Source organism: Squalius cephalus (assembly GCF_949319135.1).
Source record: "Squalius cephalus genome assembly, chromosome: 1".
In the NCBI taxonomy this organism is placed as follows: Eukaryota; Metazoa; Chordata; class Actinopteri; order Cypriniformes; family Leuciscidae; genus Squalius; species Squalius cephalus.
The window spans coordinates 51653477-51662208 of NC_137122.1; the positions used below are offsets into that span (position 1 = coordinate 51653477).

The window sequence follows — 8732 nt, forward strand, 5'->3', positions numbered from 1 at the left end:
GGCTCCTCCCTCTTCAGTCTCTTATAGCTCGTCTCTGATCGCTCTTCTCTGTTCAATCTCACATCACACACTCACAACATGCTGACGGTCTTCCTCATCCTCATCATCACTCTGTCATGTAAGACATCACTGCAGTTTAAGATGCACATCTAATATGATCATGAATATGTGATATTGAGTCTCAGTAATGGTGTGTTTATTCTCAGGTGTCAGTGGAGTGACTGTAGTGACGCAGAATCCTCCATTAATCTCAGTCAATAAAGGACAGACTGTGTCATTGGTGTGAAACACCGGCAGCTCGACTGATGGTGGACGCTGGTATAAACATGAAGATCTCCTGAATATGGATCTGGATTCTCCTCTCCTAAAACTACAAATGTACACTATCAATACTATAGTACAACATTTATAAATATAGAAGTGGAATATGTCTTTTTAACACTTTTGATCTGTTTCAGCTTCTCTCAAGACGATTTATTCATTTATTTTTCAATTACATTTGAAAGTCTGTACCTTCTACATCTCTTCACTCTTCTTTCATTCCTTCCTTTTGTCTTTGTACAATTTCTCCTCTTATTCTTTCCACTTCACCAATGTCCTCCACTTCACCCATCTCTTCTCCCTCTCCTTTTCTTAATCTCTCTCCTCCTCTTCTCTTCATCTCTTTCTACCTTTTCCTCTCCCATTCCTCAACTCTCTTCCACTCTTACATGTCTTTATTTTCCCCTTCTCATGCTTATTCTTCTTTTTTTATTTGCATAACAATGTTTGTTACTTCTGAAAATAGTTTTATCATTAATGCAATTGTGATAGCTGTGTAAACAATTACACAAATTGCATTTCCATTGATGTGTGTATTATTAACCAGAAGATACCAGTTTGGGGCCAAATAATGAAATCACGCCATGTGCGATTGAGAATATGAGAAATTACAGAGTTTTGTTTGCTGTGTTTGGGAAAATGGTACATACATTTTTGTGTTTTTTTGTAAATTCAATAAAAAGAGTTGCAAATGTTTTTTTCCTGATAATTATAAAATGTTGAATATGTAAACTGTCAGCATTTGAGAAGCTTGTACTGAATGTTTTGAGAGAAAAAAAATGCATATGATTTGTAATTTGTATGAAATAAATGAAAACTTTCAATCTGTTTAGCACAATTATAAAGTGTTCAGATCACTGTTTATTGTTTTGAGAACAGTGATCTGAGTTTGCAGAAATGTGTCAAATCAACTGAGAAAAACTTGAACACATTTTCCTCAGTGAAGAAGTGAGAAGCTCATGTGTAGTTTGTCAGATGTGGGCGTGTCTATTGTACGAGGTGGGCGTGTCTTTCAGTGGCTCCTCCCTCTCAGAGATCTTGACTGTCTTAAAGTTTCTCTCTCTGATCATCTCAGCATTATTCTACAGCACTGCTCATCTTTACACGTCACACGGACCAAATCACAAGATGATCACGATATTCTGTGCTTTCTTTACTCTTCTGACCTGTAAGTTTTCATCATTTCTGATGTCATATTTAAAGTGTTTTGACACACAATCTCATATAAAGGATGTGTTTATTCTGCAGGTGTCAGTGGAGTGACTGTAGTGACTCAGAGTCCATTAATCACAGTCAATAAAGGAGAAACAGCTAAACTGGACTGTAATCTGGGGACAGTAACTGATTCTGGTGCTAGATGGTACAAACAGACTCCAGGAGGAGTTACTCAATATGTGTTAGTGTTTTATCATAGCTCGAGCTCTAAGTCTCCAGCATATGGATCTGGTTTCTCTGCTCCTAAATTCACATCAACACATTAATCTAAATCAGATTATAGTCTGATCATCAGTAATGTGGATGTTGGTGAATCTTCAGTGTATTACTGTAAGACATGGGACAGCTCTGCTAAAGAGTACGTATCACAGTGATTCACACCATGACAAAAACCTCCTCACTGCTCACATTCACTTCTGCTTTTAGTCAACAGATGATAAGAGCAATACTTCAAGCAGATTTAACCCACACAAACGTACTCTTTTAGACAAACATGCATAAACATGAGCACATACGCAAAGTCAATATCGACTCAAAAGATAGAGTGTAAACTTAATTAGAGGACAAACGTAAACTCATTTGAATGATTTTCAATTCATACATGTTTGGATTATGAGTATTTCTCTTTATCAACAGAAGGTAACAGCACAAGTGTGTGTCTATAGCAAAACATTAACAGTAGCCTATCTGGGCAAAATCGCTTGGACACTGCATCACATATATCAAACATGTTTTGTTATAACTCTGAAACTGTGAAAGTCTGTTTATGTGCAAAACATATTTTTTAACATATGCAAACAAGCACAGAGAAGGCAGTCATAAAGTAATCCTTAACCAGTGACACCCGAATGCAATCCAACACAATGTTCCTCAGGCAGATTTTATCACTAGTAAGGATGCATTAGTTCATTTGAGAGTCTGTGTGTCTTCACTCCTCTTTCATCCCTTCCTTTTGTCTTTGTACAATTTCTCCTCTTATTATTTCCACTACACCAATGTCCTCCACTTCACCCATCTCTTCTCTCTCTACTTTTCTTAAACTCTCTCATGCTTATTCTTATTTTTTTATTTGCATAACAGTGTTTGCTACTTTTGAAAATAGTTTTTATCGTTAATGCAATTGTGATAGCTGTGTAAAAAAAATTTCCAGTGATGTGTCTATTGTTAACCAGATTAAATCAGATTGGCCTACTAGTTTGGGGCCAATAGAGTGCCGAAGTTATGACGTCAATTTGTAGGACAACCCGGAAGTTAGCGGCGCATGGGTTCCCTCGATCAAAAAGCTATGCATTTTCCCCATAGACTTTTGGAAAATCGCAAAAAATAAGATCTGTGTTCAGCAAAGAGTTGTGACCCTTACACGTTTTGTCTATCAAGATAATCTTTACAAGTTAATCCAAAGTGTATACATTTTGAAGCCTAAATAAAGCCGTCAGATATAAAATGCTAACGGTAGGCTATAAACGGACTACAGCACTACAGCACACCATGGTCGCGGATCAACGTCATCATCAAGCTTCCTCAAACTTTATTTAAAAAACTCACTCGCTCGCTCATTATGATCTGCGCTGTGTATGAACCTATTTTTTACAGTCTATGGTATGAACACTTATCCACTTTTTCATGAGAAATATTGCCCATTCGTTTTTTCCAAAAATGTTAGAAACTAATTTTGTTTATGCGTGCCTCTCTGAGATTTTTTTTTTTTTATCTTTTGTTAATGTTTTATTTATTCGTTTATTATTTTGTTAGTTTATATAAACCTTAATAATATTTTCTTTGTGATTAAGATTATTATGCCTGATCATTGTGCCCCAAATAAACTTTAAAGATTATCTTTCACTGTATTATGTTTGACTGTATTTTTGCATACCATTTGCTAATTCGCCAGAAAAAAACGCGCTTTTACCATCACAGAAGCACTAACGTTAGCTATGGCCGTATCAATTTCCAATCTTATGTCCTTTTTCTTAGACGATAGAAAAACCATAGATCGAGGAGATAACCACTATAAATCTGGACATTGCCGGTATTGTACGGGCCAGCATGAGGGACAAGGTTTATCGAGTCTCGGTAAGTAAAACTAGGGAGAGATAGAGGAGTTATAATAGTGTTCTATGAATTTAAGATAACTATAGGCTACAAATAATCTCTGAACAAGCATAGCACAGTTAAATTCCAAACATTTAATATAATAGTTGTATTAACTTGTATATAATTATATATGTTGAATTTAAAGAGAATTGTCCAATAGCATCAACAAAAGCTTATTATAATATATTATAATTAAACCATATATGTTCCCTAAATGAACCATATATACTAATTTTGTTAACATTTTCTATATATTTTTACCTGGTAATCCACAAGCCCCAATGTGAGAGCCAGTGTAGTAAATTTTATCTCACATTCACATTACTGTGAGCTGGCTGGAGTGTAGTTACAATAGTATACAAGTAGTATACAATAGTTTAACATTTAATTCTTGGTATTTGTCAGACAGGCGACTTACAGTGCATTCGGGCTATACATATCGTGTTCTCTGGGAATTGAACTCGCAACCTTTTGCACAGTTAACAAAATGCTCTAATCACTGAGCCACAGAAACCTTACAGCAAGAGTTGTAGTAAACATCTTTATTTTCATAAAATAAGTAGGCTAAACCATAAATTGTGTAGCCATTTCCTCCTCTTCATCCATGGGTGGTGGAACATTTTTAGGCACATCAGCGCTATCCTGTCTCAGGGAGTATGAACCCAGACAGCAAGCCAACATTGAATAAACATTGTTTTTCCATCTGAATCATCATTATGGTTGATATTGAAATTTCAATGCAAAATAAATGTTGAATCACCATTACCATATCGATGAAAACCTGATGTTATTAATGTTGATGGCAACAATATTGGAACAACATTGATCTATAGTTATCTTTATGATTGATTAAAGCTGGGGTAGGTAAGAATGGTCTAAAAAACTTATTTTTCAAATGTGTTTAAACTTTATGTATATATCAATACATAATTAAAATGTAAGTATTCTGAAAAAGAAAGTATAAAAATCGAGTGTATGTAGACCTCTCACGACTGTTTTAAAGACAGCTCATTATTTCCATTCAGTCCACCCTCTCCCTTCTGGGGTCCTTCCAAAGCCACGCCCCCAAAACACATGAACGCGCGACTCCGACAGCTGAGCTGGAAGACGCATTATTTACCTGAGACGAGCGGAGAGGAAGGAGCGCAGTGCATGTAGCATCATGTCAGAATCACATGTAATAAAAAAAAATCTAACTTTATCATTATGAATATAAACAAATAAGATTTATTTTAGTAGCCTACTCACTATCAAGCTATCATATCGATATTGGTAAAGTTTAAAAAAAATTTTTTTTGATTCTCTAACGAGCTAGTTATAACTATAAGGCAAAGCTAAAAACAGGTTGCATTGATACACGTTTTTCCATTTCCATTAGTTGCACTGTGATGAAGATGAATTTCGTGTAAGATTCATAACATATAACGTTAGGCCTACTAGCTGTTAAACATGTATTTTGTTATGTAAAGCTCCCCCACAGCGGAGCCTGCCTTGAACGCGCAGGCTAGTAAACCGATGACGACGGATAAACAGTTATGGCACATTCACTGGTAGGGACAAAATGCTTTACATTGACTGGCCTGCCCATACTTTGACTACAAACTTGGTCCTCAAATCATTACGTATTATGTAATACATGTAATGTAACTTTATAACGTTGCACTCTTTCTATGAGTTATAAATAGCTAGTAAGATAATATAACGGTAACGTTGCAGTAGGCTATGTAAATAATTATTCTAGCGATATGTAATGCTAAATAAGGTTTGCTAGTACATTATTTTAGCAACATGACAAGCCAGTGAATTAGCAGGTTTCAGTTGTTGCTTTGTTTTAACACTGAGTCAATGGGCTCCGACGGGCTTGTTTATCGTCATCGGTCTTTTTCCGTTTACCTGTCTTTGTTGTATGAGCAGGTTCCACTCGAGAAATTGGCAGTTTTGGTTGTTTGTCCGCCATTAGCACAGCTGCTCGGCACACCGGCAATCTTGATTTTGAATGACGGCACGTGCTGTGCAAGAGAGGGCGATCAGCGCGTACGCGAACTTGATTGACACTGCTAAGACACTCCTCCTGGCTCTGAAGGCATCTGATTGGTTCTTTACATTCGCACCGAGTGGCAGTGATTGGTCAGAGTTTTTACTGTCCTGCAGCTGCTACAGAGGTCTGATTGTTTTCATTCCTTTTTCTGAACACATAATGTATTGACTACTCTCAGGATGGAAGGACCATTTCACCCAGTATAAAAAAAAGTGTTTCTGAACAGGATTACCTACTATAGCTTTAAGCATTGCTATTTGGTTTACCGGGCGATCGCTGAATGTGTTGAAGAGTCATTGATTTATAGTTGACCGGGAAACGACGCTACAGTCTCTCCACAGAAATAAAGAACTGGTAATCGGTTACCTTAATATCACAGAATTCTGTGTACAACAATATTTGGAAAAACTACAATTTGAAAAGACTAAATATATAACGTTATGTATATTAACTGAAAGGTAAACTTCTAAGAATGTGAGGCTGAAACGCGGGCTTGTGAGAGATTTCTGTTTGTCATGATGACGTCTAAAGTCCCCGCCAAAGGATGTAGTCCCTTTTAGCAACTTGTTAGCAACCACCGTTTGCAGACACAATACAGTTTAAAAAATCACAAGCAGGTTATAACTGGTGTGTTTTATGTCATAGATCAAAACGTGAAAATATTTAGAGGCTTTGTTAACCACAGACCTTATTTCAGGCGATTTAGCAAAATCCCATTCAAAAAACCCATAGACTTTAGGGCGAGGGAACCGGAAGTGCTAAAATGCTAACTCACTTCCGCGTTTTGGCCTACAAAGTGACGTCATAACTTCGGCACTCTATTGAAATCATGCTATGTGCAATTGAGAATATGATCTGTTTAGCACAATTATAAAGTGTTCAGATCTCTGTGTTAATTGTTTTGAGAACAGTGATCTGAGTTTGCAGAAATGTGTCAAATCGATTGAGAAAAACTTTAACACATTTTCCTCAGTGATGAAGTGAGACTTCCTCAGTTTCCTCATGTGTAGTTTGTCAGATGGGTGTGTCAATTGTACGAGGTGGGCGTGTATATTGTGTTATGTGGGCATGTCTATTGTATGCTGTGGGTGTGTCTATTGTATGAGGTGGGCGTGTCTTTCAGTGGCTCCTCCCTCTCAGAGCTCTTGACTGTCTTAAAGTTTCTCTCTCTGATCATCTCAGCATTATTCTACAGCACTGCTCATCTTTACACGTCACACAGACCAAATCACAAGATAATCACGATATTCTGTGCTTTCTTTACTCTTCTGACCTGTAAGTTTTCATCATTTCTGATGTCAGATTTAAAGTGTTTTGACACACAATCTCATATAAAGGATGTGTTTATTCTGCAGGTGTCAGTGGAGTGACTGTAGTGACTCAGAGTCCATTAATCACAGTCAATAAAGGAGAAACAGCTAAACTGGACTGTAATCTGGGGACAGTAACTGACCAATCTGCTAGATGGTACAAACAGACTCCAGGAGGAGTTCCTCAATATGTGTTAAAATTTTATCATGGCTCTAAGTCTCCATTATATGGATCTGGGCCCGGTTTCCCAAAGCGTTCTTATCTCTTAAGTAGTTCTTAACCTATTCCTTAACCTCTCTCTTAACCTTATGGCACGATTCCCGAAACGTTCGTTCGCTAAGTATATCTTCTGTAAGTCACACTTTCGTAAGGTTGGTCTGGCCACTCTTAGCTTTATCACTGTTGCAGGTCTATATGAATATTATTCTGAAGTTTTAATACACCCAGACAGTATTAAATTAGGCTAATTCAAGTGTTTTCATGCAAAGAATAAAATTGTCATTACACTGATTGTTGTTAGAATTTTAATTATATTATTATACAATATTATTTATTTAATTAAAACGCTCTTTTAAAGGCCAGTGAAAGCATAGGCTACTGTCAGTTAAGTCATATTCGGACGCTAATATTGTTTCTCATGGGCTCGTCCGGTATTTAAAAAATTTACAGGGGTAAGTCTGTGATTTTAGTTACCTTCTGTTTTTTGACAAACAGGTCGTGTGGTAATTTAATTGCCGTCTGAATCCACACCTCTGAGTTTACAAGAGATTCAAAATTCACGGTTTAAATCCTTTTTGATCACTGCCGAGCACCGTACGCAAGATGTAAACTTTTATTACTGAAATACTGGAAAGTGTTTACAAGAACGATATTTCATCGCAGCTCCACCTCAGCGAACAAAAATGGGAAAGAGAAGAAGGCACGTAAATTTTTGAAAAGGTTATTGTGGCAGCAATAGGCCTATATGTTAAAATTTTTAAATATGTAGGCTAGGCTATTATAGGCTATTATAGTTTGGATTATTTTTTATAATATCCAATAATCATAATAAATTGCAATTTCAACTATTTCTGAAGTGCTTCATTTATAAAGAACTCCGCTTTCTCACATAAACAGCCCCTGCACTAGAGAATAATTGATTCTCGAGCCATCGATATAAAAACATTCAGCAGCATCGCCACGGACAGCGCCGGGTAACGTCGCACGTAAGAAGGAATATCTTAAGCAGCTTCCTAAGGTATAGTTCGGGGAACACACTTAGGAACATAAACACCTTTGGTAAGATATATCTTTCGAGCTCTCTTAGCACGCTAAGAGTGAGTGTTATTGGGAAACCGGGCCCTGGTTTCTCTGCTCCTAAATTCACATCAACACACTCATCTACATCAGATTATAGTCTGATCATCAGTAATGTGGATGTTGGTGATTCTGCAGTGTATTACTGTAACACATATGACGTCTCTGCTAGTGAGCACGTATCACAGTGATTCACAGCATGACAAAAACCTCCTCACTGCTCACATTCACTTCTGCTTTTAGACAACAGATGATAAGATCACTACTTCAATTCTCATATTCATGATGATTAACCTAATTTACTAACTAAAACTTTACTTTCTGTCCTGTAAGTAATTATTTTAGAAAAATATGTTTATCAACATATATAAGTGAAGTTATTAACGTAATTTTGGGAGGAGTACGCCCATCTAATCTTCTAATTAATACCAAGATATAAAACCAGCCTCTTACCATT

General features: G+C 36.7%; 1 gene segment (V, D, J or C); it reads left to right on the forward strand.

The window, feature by feature from the left end:
- The first annotated feature begins 78 nt into the window (after positions 1–78).
- On the forward strand, positions 79–8466 carry LOC307166307 (immunoglobulin kappa variable 3-15-like). The segment is given in 4 exons: positions 79–118; positions 207–280; positions 7095–7195; positions 8286–8466.
- Positions 8467–8732: the final 266 nt, after the last annotated feature.